This window comes from Neoarius graeffei, chromosome 5 (genome assembly GCF_027579695.1).
Source record: "Neoarius graeffei isolate fNeoGra1 chromosome 5, fNeoGra1.pri, whole genome shotgun sequence".
NCBI classification, from domain to species: domain Eukaryota; kingdom Metazoa; phylum Chordata; class Actinopteri; order Siluriformes; family Ariidae; genus Neoarius; species Neoarius graeffei.
Genome location: NC_083573.1, coordinates 33,818,615 through 33,831,921, shown reverse-complemented (window position 1 = coordinate 33,831,921; position 13,307 = coordinate 33,818,615). Strand labels below are relative to the sequence as shown.

General features: G+C 42.0%; 2 protein-coding genes across 4 annotated transcripts in view; both read right to left on the bottom strand.

Annotated features, from left to right (window-relative positions):
- The window catches only part of LOC132886660 (uncharacterized), a 252,235-nt gene that overhangs the window by 56,287 nt on the left and 182,641 nt on the right, over positions 1-13,307 (bottom strand). The window contains exons 3-4 of the mRNA XM_060921593.1: positions 6,451-6,542; positions 6,215-6,356 (exon numbers count right to left, since the gene is read on the bottom strand). The gene's annotated coding sequence lies outside the window, so the exon portion shown is untranslated. The remainder of the gene's footprint in view (positions 1-6,214; positions 6,357-6,450; positions 6,543-13,307) is intronic.
- Positions 1-13,307, bottom strand: part of LOC132886657 (uncharacterized) — a 157,460-nt gene that overhangs the window by 12,523 nt on the left and 131,630 nt on the right. The window lies entirely within an intron of this gene.

Below are 13,307 nucleotides of genomic sequence, written 5' to 3'. Positions count from 1 at the left end.
TCTGGTGTTATCTCGTGCTGTATTCGCCGCAGTTGGAAATTCGCGCACGTAAATGTCAAATCGGCCATAATTTTTCTTTGAATTCGTCGCTGCCAACTGGGGTGGCAGCAGGGGTGGCAGCAGGGGTAGCAAGGCTTTCTTTTAGGGTGGCATTTGCCACCCTATGCCACCCCGGTAGATCCGCCCATGCATTTCAAGGTCCTGGAGTGGCCTAGCCAGTCTCCAGATCTCAACCCCATAGAAAATCTTTGGAGGGAGTTGAAAGTCCGTGTTGCCCAGTGACAGCCCCAAAACATCACTGCTCTAGAGGAGATCTGCATGGAGGAATGGGCCAAAATACCAGCAACAGTGTGTGAAAACCTTGTGAAGACTTACAGAAAACATTTGACCTCTGTCATTGCCAACAAAGGGTATATAACAAAGTATTGAGATGAACTTTTGTTATTGACCAAATACTTATTTTCCACCATAATTTGCAAATAAATTCTTTAAAAATCAGATAATGTGATTTTCTGGATTTTTTTCCCTCATTTTGTCTCTCATAGTTGAGGTATACCTATGATGAAAATTACAGGCCTCTCTCATCTTTTTAAGTGGGAGAACTTGCACAATTGGTGACTGACTAAATACTTTTTTGCCCCCCTGTATTCAAGAAACCTGGCTGAAGCCTAGGTTGGATTTTGTTTTATATGACTATGTTAGTGTGAGGCAAGACAGAGAGCAAGGAAATGGTGGAAGATGTGTAACTTTTATAAAAAAGGGGGGTACCCTACAGAATAATGGGGATAGGGAAGGAACAGGAATACTGTATGTTGTAGTGGAGGTGTGGGCAGAAAAGAAAATAATAAACTTTTATAATCCATGCAAACAATTAGAATACAATGAGCTAGAGAAGATTGAAGGTCAGGATAATGATAATGTTATTTGGTGTGGGGACTTCAATGCCCATAGCACATTATGGGGAGGAGATAAGACAGATAATAATGGTTTAGTAATAGAGGCTATGTTAAATGACAGAAATTTAGTGTGCTTAAATGATGGTAGAAGGACGAGAGTAGATTTAAGAAGTGGTAAAGAATCAGTGTTAGATCTCACTATAATGTCCAGCAGATTGGTCCCTAAATGTGAGTGGGAAGTATACGAGAAAGGAACCATAGGAAGTGACCATTATCCAGTTATGTGTAAGCTGAGCATTGATATTCCAAGGCACACAGGAAATAGTAGTAGTAGATGGGTTTTCCAAAAAGCTAATTGGGAAAGATTTATGGAGTTAAGTGACTCCTATCTCAGGGCAGTACAAGAGGAAGATGATGTTGAGAATTATGAGATTGAAATTCGGCAGAGTATATATCTGGCTGCAATGGCTTCTATTCCTAAAAGCACAGGTAAAAGTGTGAGGAAAGCTCTTCCTTGGTGGAATGAGACATGTGCTGAAGCCATAAAGAACAGAAATCGAGCTTTTAGAGTGCTGAAAAGAACTCATAATTTTCAACATCTAATTGATTATAAACAGCTTCAGGCAGTGGTGAGAAGAACTATAAGGCAGACGAAAAAGACATACTGGAGGGAGTACCGTAGCTCTATTGGGAGTACAACTTCCATTGAGCAAGTATGGGGGATGATCAAGAGAATGGAAGGCAATAGAAGAGACTGGTGCTATCCTATCCTTTCTGATGGAGAACAGGTGGCAGTATCAAATGCAGAGAAAGCAGAAATGATGGTGAAATCATTGAGTAAAGTACATAGCTCCTATAATCTGTCTGAAGAGGAGAAGGGCAGGGCAGAAACAAGGGAGACATATGCTGAAATCATAATAAGAAAGGAAAAAGCCCAAGATAAGTATAATGTTCCATTCACTCTAGAAGAGCTAAAAGCAGCACTGTCTAAATGTAAGAAGTCAGCGCCAGGAAAGGATGAAGTCTGCTATACCATGCTAAGACACTTAAGTGATGAGGGACTTCAGAGGCTTCTAAATTTATATAACAAAGTATGGGAGGAGGGCAAAATTCCTTCAGGGAGGAAGGAGGCAGTTATCATCCCCATCAAGAAACCAGGGAAGGATGCCAGTAACCCAGTAAACTACATGCCAATAGCTTTAACATCCCATGTTGGCAAATTAATGGAGAGACTGGTTAATGAAAGAATGATGCATTATGTTGAAGAAAGAGGGCTGATGGCCAACTACCAAAGTGGGTTCAGGAAAGGGAGATGCACTACTGACTCAATACTGTGCTTAGAGAATGAGATAAGGAAAGCTCAGATAAACAAAGAGACTGTTGTGGCGATATTCTTAGATGTTGAGAAAGCATATGACATGTTGTGGGTAGAAGGCCTTTTAATTAAAATGCATATGATGGGAATAAGTGGAAGTATGTTTAACTGGGTAATGGACTTCCTAAGTGGGAGAAGTATTCAGGTAAAAATAGGATCAGAAATATCAAGGAAGTGTATGGTGGAAAATGGTACCCCTCAAGGTAGTGTAATAAGCCCTTTACTGTTCAATATCATGATTAATGATATTTTTTTCAGAAATCCACCCAGGGATTGGAAAATCACTGTTTGCAGATGATGGAAGTCTATGGAAAAGGGGGAAAAATTTTAATTTTATTGTGAGAAAAATACAAGAAGGTGTAACTCAAGTACACGGTTGGGGAAGGAAGTGGGGCTTTAGATTCTCTGTTGGAAAGTCCAAAATCATGTTCTTTACAAGGAAGAAGATTGGAGAGAATATAAAAGTGTCCCTTTATGGCAAGGATCTGGAAAGGGTGGAAAACTTTAAGTTCTTGGGAGTATTTTTTGATTCAAGACTTACATGGAGGCACCATATAGGGAGAGTGACTGACAGGTGTAAAAAGGTCATGAACTTAATGAGATGTCTAGCTGGAACCGAATGGGGAGCAAGTATGGCCTCTTTAAAACAAATTTATGTATACCTGATAAGGTCAAGAATGGAGTATGGTAGCTTGGCATATGGGTCTGCTTCCAAATCAGTTCTGTCCTGGCTAGATGAAGTTCAATCTAAAGCTCTTAGGATATGCACAGGGGCTGTGAGGTCAACTCCTGTGTGTGCGCTCCTAGTTGAAGCAGGAGAAATGCCACTTAGTCTCTGTCGGAAGCAACTGCAGGCTAATTACTGGGTAAGTATGCAGGGTCAAACAGATAATCATCTAGTTAAAGCAGTGAGTCAGCCAAGCTGGGAGAGAGAGGTGGCAGAATTGTCAAGCTATGGGTGGTCAAGTGACATTATAGCTGAGGAACTGGCAGTACATGACAAAGTTTTCTGTCCTGTTGTGTTGTGGCCTACTGTTCTTTTGTGGCAGCTGGAGGTACCCAAAGTTGATTTAGATCTACTTGAGTTTAAAGCAGAGAATAACACTGGGGATCTAGTTAGTGCATTTCACATCTACAGTGGTGCTTGAAAGTTTGTGAACCCTTTAGAATTTTCTATATTTCTGCATAAATATGACCTAAAACATCAGGTTTTCACACAAGTCCTAAAAGTAGAAAAAGAGAAACCAGTTAAACAAATGAGACAAAAATATTATACTTGGTCATTTATTTATTGAGGACAATGATCCAATATTACATATCTGTGAGTGGCAAAAGTATGTGAACCTTCACTTTCAGTATCTGGTGTGACTCCCTTGTGCAGCAATAACTGCAACTAAATGTTTCCGGTAACTGTTGATCAGTCCTGCACACCGGCTTGGAGGAATTTTAGCCAGTTCCTCCGTACAGAACAGCTTCAACTCTGGGATGTTGGTGGGTTTCCTCACATGAGCTGCTCGCTTCAGGTCCTTCCACAACATTTCGATTGGATTAAGGTCAGGACTTTGACTTGGCCATTCCAAAACATTAACTTTATTCTTCTTTAACCATTCTTTGGTAGAACGACTTGTGTGCTTAGGGTCGTTGTCTTGCTGCATGACCCACCTTCTCTTGAGATTCAGTTCATGGACAGATGTCCTGACATTTTCCTTTAGAATTCACTGGTATAATTCAGAATTCATTGTTCCATCAATGATGGCAAGCCGTCCTGACCCAGATGCAGCAAAACAGGCCCAAACCATGATACTACCACCACCATGTTTCACAGATGGGATAACATTCTTATGCTGGAATGCAGCATTTTCCTTTCTCCAAACATAATGCTTCTCATTTAAACCAAAAAGTTCTATTTTGGTCTCATCCGTCCACAAAACATTTTTCCAATAGCCTTCTGGCTTGTCCACGTGATCTTTAGCAAACTGCAGACGAGCAACAATGTTCTTTTTAGAGAGCAGTGGCCTTCTCCTTGCAACCCTGCCATGCACACCATTGTTGTTCAGTGTTCTCCTGATAGTGGACTCATGAACATTAACATTAGTCAATGTGAGAGAGGCCTTCAGTTGCTTAGAAGTTACCGTGCGGTCCTTTGTGACCTTGCCAACTATTACACGCCTTGCTCTTGGAGTGATCTTTGTTGGTCAACCACTCCTGGGGAAGGTAACAATGGTCTTGAATTTCCTCCATTTGTACACAATCTGTCTGATTGTGGATTGGTGGAGTCCAAACTCTTTAGAGATGGTTTTGTAACCTTTTCCAGCCTGATGAGCATCAACAACGCTTTTTCTGAGGTCCTCAGAAATCTCCTTTGTTCGTGCCATAATACACTTCCACAAGCATGTGTTGTGAAGATCAGACTTTGATAGATCCCTGTTCTTTAAATAAAACAGGGTGCCCGCTCACACCTGATTGTCATCCCATTGATTGAAAACACCTGACTCTAATTTCACCTTCAAATTAACTGCTAATCCTAGAGGTTCACATACTTTTGCCACTCACAGATATGTAATATTGGATCATTTTCCTCAATAAATAAATGACCAAGTATTATATTTTTGTCTCATTTGTTTAACTGGGTTCTCTTTATCTACTTTTAGGACTTGTGTGAACATCTGCTGATGTTTTAGGTCATATTTATGCAGAAATATAGAAAATTCTAAAGGGTTCACAAACTTTCAAGCACCACTGTAGGTAGCAGAAAGACACCAAGACCACATTTTAATCTTTACCGATGGGTCAAAGGACCCAGAGACAGACGCTACTGGTGCAGCTTTTATTGTCCAAGGATGGAACATTAGCTCATTCAAGAGAACATCAGATTTCCTGAGTGTGTTCACAGTAGAATTGTATGCTATTCTAATGGCAGTACAGTGGACAACTCAGATAAATAATCAGAAAGTACTGGTGTGCAGTGACTCTGTATCAGCTGTGCGTAGTATTGGGACAGGCTCATCCAGGAGTCGGCAAGACCTCATTTATGACATCCTTCTGGCTATTAGAGAAGTGGCGAGGAAAGGGATTGAGGTGTCATTGATGTGGGTTCCCGCACATATTGGTATTCCAACTAGGGTGACCACCTGCTCATAAGCCCAAGGGGGGACAAGGGGTATGTTTTGAGAGACAATGTGGGACGCCGCCCCCACTGCGCCGCGCCGGCCGCTGGAAGACTCACAGATAGTGGTTTACCCATTTCTAGCACATACTACCTTACATGGTATATCAATAATACCCTATTCTGCTGTTATTGGTGATGTATGGTCATGAACAGGCCACCAAATGTGTTTTTTTTTAAATAAACATTCATCATATTTTGACCATTCAATGACTTGACAGACACACTTCCACTTATGATTTACTAAAGCTATTCAATTTTATTTATTTTCCATTACAATTTATTCACTTTAAATAATCATAATATAATATTGAGTCTGAGGCTTTGCAGTGCATCAGTACAGCAGGAATAGTGATAAGTCTCCATTTAGTTTTCAGTGGATTAACAGGAATTGTAGTGGCTCAGCACCACAGAAACAGTAGAAAAAAAATCTCTTAACTCACAACCACAGCAAAAACTCTTCTGTGTTTTGATGATACACACTCGTCACCTCTGCCGCAGTCACTTTGTCAGCTAGAGAGTCATTTTTAGGTTGGAGGAAAGCATCCATAGATTTAGACGTTTCTTTCTGTTGCACACGTTTCTTGTGAGTCTCCGCGAGCCTGTGTCGTTTCACATCGTATTCCCCGCCATGTCCGATTGAGAAAGATGTTTTGCAAAGGTCACAAAAAGCCCTCTCGGTATCCCCCTCAACCCCTTTCAGCCACAAATATTCATTTTCCCACTCTTTCCTGTACATACACCTTCTCTTTTTAACTGGAGGTGGCGGTGCCTCACCTGCCATCTCCCCGGTACCTTTCTCCATTTTCTCCATCCTCAGCAAGCATCGATTATGCGGGACACGTTCTGAATTTGCAGGATGCATACATTCGGCTTCAAATGCTGTACGTGCACGCGCTATGCGGGACAGGTGGTCACCCTAATTCCAACAAATGAGAAAGTTTGTCCCGCACATATTGGTATTCCAACAAATGAGAGTCACTATTTCTAGGCTGAGAATTGGACATACTTACCTCAACAGTACTCTCTTCCTGCTAGGAAAACATCAGGATGGTCTGTGCCTAGAGTGTCAACAGCTTGAGACAGTGCATCATGTTCTTATTGCCTGTGAGAAATACAGTAGAGAAAGACAAGAACTTTTTACAGAACTCAGGAAAGTGGTTATGAAAGAAGTGTCAGTGGGAACAATTTTAGAAATGGGATCAACTGGGAAGGGAAAGTGTTGGCTTTTAATCTAAAGGACACAGGACTCCTTCAGAGAATCTAGTGTAATAATGGAATGACACTGTAGGTGGCAGCAATGCAACAAACTGGATGCCAGCTGCCATAAAACGCCATAGAAGAAGAAGAAGAAAAAGGAACTTTGCCAGAAGAGAAGTTTTTCAGGGTTGACTGTTGTCTCGGGAACGGCTAGTGTTGCTTTGCCTGGGCGGCTCGTAGTGAACCGGTGTCTTTTGTGGAGAACCCCATGGGGATCTCAGACACCAGTAGTATGGATAGTGGAGGAGAGGACTGTGATCCTGAGGGCAATAGGACGTTTAGACGTTCCCCTACAAGGAGTAGGTCTAAACGGGATAGAGACAATCTGAGTAGATTTAGTGTTGGGAGTGATGAAGAGTCTCAGCGCCTTAAAACAAGAAGGAGTGAGTTTGTTGTAATTGTGAAATGGAAGAGTAATGCGCCCAAGACCTTGAACGCCGTGCATTTAGCTGAAAGCTTGTCGAAAGAAATGGGTGGCTTCCAGTATGCAAAATCTCTGGCTAATGGCAGGATCCTAGTGGTTTGTAACTCTAAAATGCAACAGGAAAAAGCCCTCTCTATCTCATCCCTTAGAAACTGCGATGTGGAGGTATATGTACTGGGGACTGGCACAAGGGCAAAGGGTGTAATTTATGGAGTGCCTATTGACATTACTGATGAGGAAATTCTGAACAATTTTATGGGAACAAAGATTGTTGAGGTTAGACGATTCCTAATTACTAGAAACAATGAGAAAATGCCTAGTCGAACAGTACTGCTGACATTTGACTCGGCGGTTATGCCGAGTCGTGTTGGGATTGGATTTTTGAGTTTTCAGGTGAAGCCATATATAAGGCCTCCTCTGCGGTGTTTCCATTGTCAGGGATATGGGCATGTTGCCTCTGTGTGCCGTTCGAAAAGAAAGTGTGGCAAGTGTGGGGGGGACCACAAATATGAGGAGTGCGATGCGGCTTCGATGTGCTGCCCAAATTGTGGGGAAAACCACAGTTCCGCGTATAAGGGGTGTCGGATGTATGCGACCACTGTGGAAGTTCAGAAAGTCAGAACAATTGATAAGATATCTTATGCGGAGGCTGTGAGAAGAGTTAAAAATGCTGGTCCTGGCCGTCTCCCTCAACAACCGCCAGCTCCTAGAGCCCAAGTAACTTCCACTCCAAGTGATAGCTTTGTTATTAAAAAGATGGATTTTCTGGCATTTATCTCTGACGTAATCTCAGAATCGAAGTTTTCTCGAGTGGTCAACAAGTCTGATGTGGTTCAATTAGTCTCTAAGGCTGCAATCAAATATTTGCAAGTGAACATTCTCCCTGAATCTCTGTTCCGGTTTCTTAAAGAAAGGGATGGCCGTCCTATGATGTCCCAAAGTAGCACTATGGGAGGGTATAGGTAGCTTTGATGGTTTTTAATCTCCTGCAATGGAACGCTCGTAGTTTGATTGGAAATGGGCAGGAATTTAAAAGGTTTGTCACTTCTAGTGAAATTAGTTGTCATGTTATTTGTGTCCAGGAGACCTGGCTGAAGCCATCTTTGGATTTTGTCCTGCCTGGATATGTATCTGTGCGGAAAGATAGGAAGGACAAGGTAGGTGGTGGGTGTGTAACTTTTATTAAAGTTGGCGTTGAATTCAGGGTTGTTCCAATAGAGTCTTCCCTAGAAGTACTAGTGACTGAAATTTGGAGTACTACTGGTCGTTTTTCACTGATCAATTTTTACAACCCGTGTTTACGTTTGCGCACAGTTGAGCTGGCTGATATATTAAGTCAGGTGCGCACCCCAGTTATTTGGACGGGAGATTTCAACGCGCATAATGTTTTATGGGGAAGCGGCAAGACGGATGGCAATGGGGAGGTAGTGGAAGATGTAATGTTTGATTTTAACTTAGTCTGTCTTAATGATGGACACCCCACTAGAGTGCAGCTTGGGTCGTCGACCACGTCATGCTTGGATTTGATGTTAGTTTCTGGCGAGTTGGCAGGCAAGAGTGGATGGGAAGTGTTTGATTTCAACTTAGGTAGTGACCATTTTCCTACGCTGGGAACTTTTGGACTGCAGCTTCCTGCTGAGATGATTAGGACAGATGGGAGGCTCAACTTTTTTAAAGCGGACTGGGAAAAGTTCGAAACTGTATGCGATACTCTCCTTCCAAGCATACAAAATGAGTCAATAGACCAGTGGAACTCTGACCTTACAGGCCTAATTTTAGCAGCAGCAGCCTCTGCTATTCCTAAGAAAGGCATAGGCCTACAGAGGAAAGTGGTCCCCTGGTGGAGCAAAGAATGTGATGAAGCTATTAAGGAAAGAAATTCTGCCTTTAGACTCCTGAGGAGGTACCCCACCGTTGACAACCTTATACAGTATAAACGATGCAGGGCTTTGGCTAGGAGAGTCATTAAATCTGCTAAGAGGGATAGTTGGAGGGAATACTGCTCCTCTCTGTCAGGTGATACCCCTATTTCACAACTGTGGTCTACTGTGAGGAGGATGAATGGTATAGGAAAGAAGGTAGATATTCCTGTCCTGGTGGTTGGGGCTACGACTGCTATGACTCCCGCAGAGAAGGCCAACCTTTTAGTGGAATCATTCAGGAAGGTTCACAGTTTTGATAATGTAGACCAGGAAAGCCGGGACATGATGAACCAGTCTGTGGGTGGGTTTGTGTACTCCCATGAATTAATGTCTGATGATTTTAATGTTTTCTTTTCTTTAGATGAGTTAAAGAGAGCCATAGCGGCAGGCAGGAAGACGGCCCCTGGCATGGATAACCTACATTACGAATTACTTAAACATGTTCCTGATGCCCTCCTGGATGAATTACTCAGTCTCATGAATGACATTTGGAGGCAAGGTAGACTACCAAAGTCATGGAAACACGCAGTGGTCATCCCGGTGTTGAAGCCTGGGAAGGACCCCAGCTTCCCTTCTTCGTACAGGCCTATTGCCCTTACATCGGTTTTATGCAAGGTTATGGAACGAATGGTGACAGACAGGTTGGTCCATTTTTTAGAATCTAAGGGGGCATTGGCAGAGTATCAAAGTGGATTTAGAAAGGGGAGGAGTACTATGGACAATGTAATTGCCTTAGACTATGAGATCAAAAGAGCATTTGCTAATAAGGAGTCTCTTATCGGTGTCTTTCTGGACATAGAGAAGGTGTACGACATGCTGTGGAGGGAGGGCCTTCTTGTGAAGCTTTCTAGATATGGTGTAAGTGGTAGGATGTTTGGGTGGATTAGAAATTTCCTGGAGGAGCGAACAATTCAGGTGAGGGTAGGGCAAGTCCTGTCAGATGTAGTCTCTATTGACAATGGAACTCCGCAGGGGAGCGTGATTAGCCCTGTTTTGTTCAATGTAATGATTAACGATATGTTTTTAGATCTGAATCAAGGCACTGGGAAGAGTTTGTATGCCGATGATGGGGCTCTCTGGGTCAAGGGTAGAAACATTCCCTTTATTACAAATAAGATGCAGGAAGAGCTGAATACTGTGGTTAAGTGGGCCAGGAAATGGGGGTTTAAAATATCTGTGGCCAAATCTAAATTTTGTAGTTTTCAGCCATAGTAAGAAAAAGTGGAACATTTCTTTGTCCCTTTATGACTCTTCTATAGAGAAAGTGGACAGTTTTAAATATTTAGGAGTATGGTTGGATAGTAAATTGACCTGGAACGGTCATGTTTCTAAAGTGATTACAAAAACTAGCAAAGTGTTAAATGTTATGAGGTGTTTGTCTGGATTTTCATGGGGGGCTGAAAAGGGCACTTTACTAACTATTTATCAGGCTATGATAAGATCTATCTTTGACTATGGGTGCCAGGTATATGGTGCGGCTGCAATTTCTGTTTTAAAGAGGCTAGATGTCATTCAATTTAAGGCCCTTAGAGTCTGTTGCGGGGCATTTGCCTCCACATCGACCTCTGCTCTTCTGGTTGAAACAGGTGAGAAGCCTTTGATGGTGAGAAGAGTTCAGCTTTCTCTGCACTATTGGAATAGGCTCAGGGAGAAGTTTGCTATCTGCCCCACAAGCCACATACTCATGGATTGTTATGAATTTGCCTCTGACCAGGTGAGAAGCCATCCATTCCTTAGACAATGTAGGACATGGGCCAAAGATTATAACTTATTGGATATGGTCCCAGTTAAGAGTTCCTATTGGGGATCAGTACCTATGTGGCTCCTTCCCAGGGGCGTCACTAGACCCAAGACCATACTGGGGCACAAAAGGGGCACAGGAAATGTATGCGAGCGCGCGAAGCGCGCGAGCAAAAAATTTTGCACTATATTTATATTTATATTTTTTATATAATATATATTACATTTTATGTAATATATATTATATTTTATGTAATATATATTTATATATTGATATTTATATTTAGAAACGGCCTGCTTAAAACTAGTCACTAGAGCTGTAAAACTCAAAATGATTACGAGGACACTGAATCCAGGTCAATCATTTAATAATAACAGTATGAATATTTGCAACATTTGTGATAATAGCAATGTAATACTTATACTGTTGGTAATATTGTAAAAGAACATATTAACATACAATACAACACCGCCGAGTTTTTAAACTCAACCAAGAGTACTTAATGGCCAACAGTATTCACACTTGATACCTTTTAAATCACCAAACATATCTTTGTAAGCACACGCATTTTCAGCATTGAACATCTCTAAACACAATCCAAAAGCCTCTAAAAGCACCACTGTGTGTGTGTGTGTGTGTGTGTGTGTGTGTGTGTGTGTGTGTGTGTGTGTTACAAAAATGACAGTGGAATTACTGTCTACTAACCTGTAAACAGTTGAAAAACACGGAGAGATGGTTTCCCCTGCTCTGAATTTCATTGCATCTGAGGGCTGCTGGAGTCTGCGGTCCCCATAGCAACCAAGATGTTACTCATGTCACGCGCACACTTTTTTCACATTGCTTAGTGTGCGCGAGGCCAGCCAAAACTACCAATGTAAAAGCATTGTAGATGGTCTTCTTCGCGCATCGGTTAGCCTACCCCACGTTATGAATTAATTAAATTGCAGCTATTCCCAAGTTTAAAATTCAGAGCGTTTCGTCACTGGATTTTTTTTACTGGGGCACTACAGATCTATACTGGGGCACGTGCCCCAGTAAAATACCCCTGGCGACGCCGATGCTCCTTCCCTCCTTCCAAATTGATTTTAAGTTGCACAAGGATAAACATGATGAGGAGATTGAATTTTCTAAGGACTCTGTTCAGGAGCATATTCAACATAACTGGAATCTGCATTTGCAGATTTATACTGATGGATCTAAAGATCCCGAGTCAGGGAGAGTGAGTTGTGCGTTTTATGTTCCACAGCTAGATTTAAAATGCGGGTATAGAATAAGTGATAATATGTCTGTGTTTACAGCGGAGGCTTTGGGTATTTTAAAAGCCCTTCAATGGGTATTGGAGGCATGGCCTAAAAACGTGATTATTTGCTCTGACTCTTCATCAGTCTTACACTGTATTGAAACATACTCTTCAAATGCTCGCCCTGATCTAATCTCAGACATTCTATTGTTGCTGAATAATCTCCATAAGAGTGGCTGTGTTGTTTCCTTCCTGTGGGTCCCCGCCCATATGGGTATTAAGGGGAATGAACTAGTCGATCAGTGTGCAAAAGACAGCTTGAAAGAGGACACAATTTCTGTGTCGGTTAGCCCAGGTCGAACTGAACTAAGGAGTAAACTCATGGAGGAAGTGTTCCAGACATGGCAGCTCCAGTGGGACAGAGATGTGAAAGGGAGACACTTGTATGCAATTCAGCCTTCTGTAAGCTCCCAGTGTACTTTATCTGGAGTTAGGTCTCAGCAAGTAGTGCTTACACGTCTTAGATTAGGGCATTGTGCCCTAAACTCCAATCTATATCTGATTAATAAACACAGAGATGGATTGTGCGACAAATGCAGAGTTCCTGAGACAATTTCTCATGTTTTGTTAGAATGTGTGCAATACAGTGTGCATAGACGTACGTTTTTTAACAACCTCTCCGGCCTTGGTGTTACCAATGTCTCTCTCCCTGTTTTGCTTCAGTTGAAGGATTTTAAAGTTACCTCCATCCTGATTGGGTTTTTAAAAGCCTCTGGGCTTTATTCCAGAATCTAAGAGTCTGACATGGTAGTGGACTTGATTATCCTGTAGGTGGCGGTAATACACCAGTTGGTGTCTAATCTGCCATATTAAACTCCGAAGAAGAAGAACTTTGCCAGAACATCTTGCTTTGCTTCTAGCCGTTACTGTGCCTCTGTTATGTTTCATGGTTGTTTGCTCAAGCTCATTTTTCTATTTCATGGTTTTTGCACTAAGGGTTTATTTCTAGTTCATGGTTTTTTGCACTAGGGTTTTTTTTTCTTGTTTTTGTTTTCTTTTTGTCCTAGTATTTTTTTTGGCCTTGCCTGTTTCGTGTTTTTGTCTAGTTTTCTGTCTCATCTCATTATCTCTAGCCACTTTATCCTGTTCTACAGGGTCGCAGGCAAGCTGGAGCCTATCCCAGCTGATTACAGGCGAAAGGCGGGGTACACCCTAGACAAGTCGCCAGGTCATCACAGGGCTGACACATAGACACAGACAACCATTCACACCTTTAGTCAATT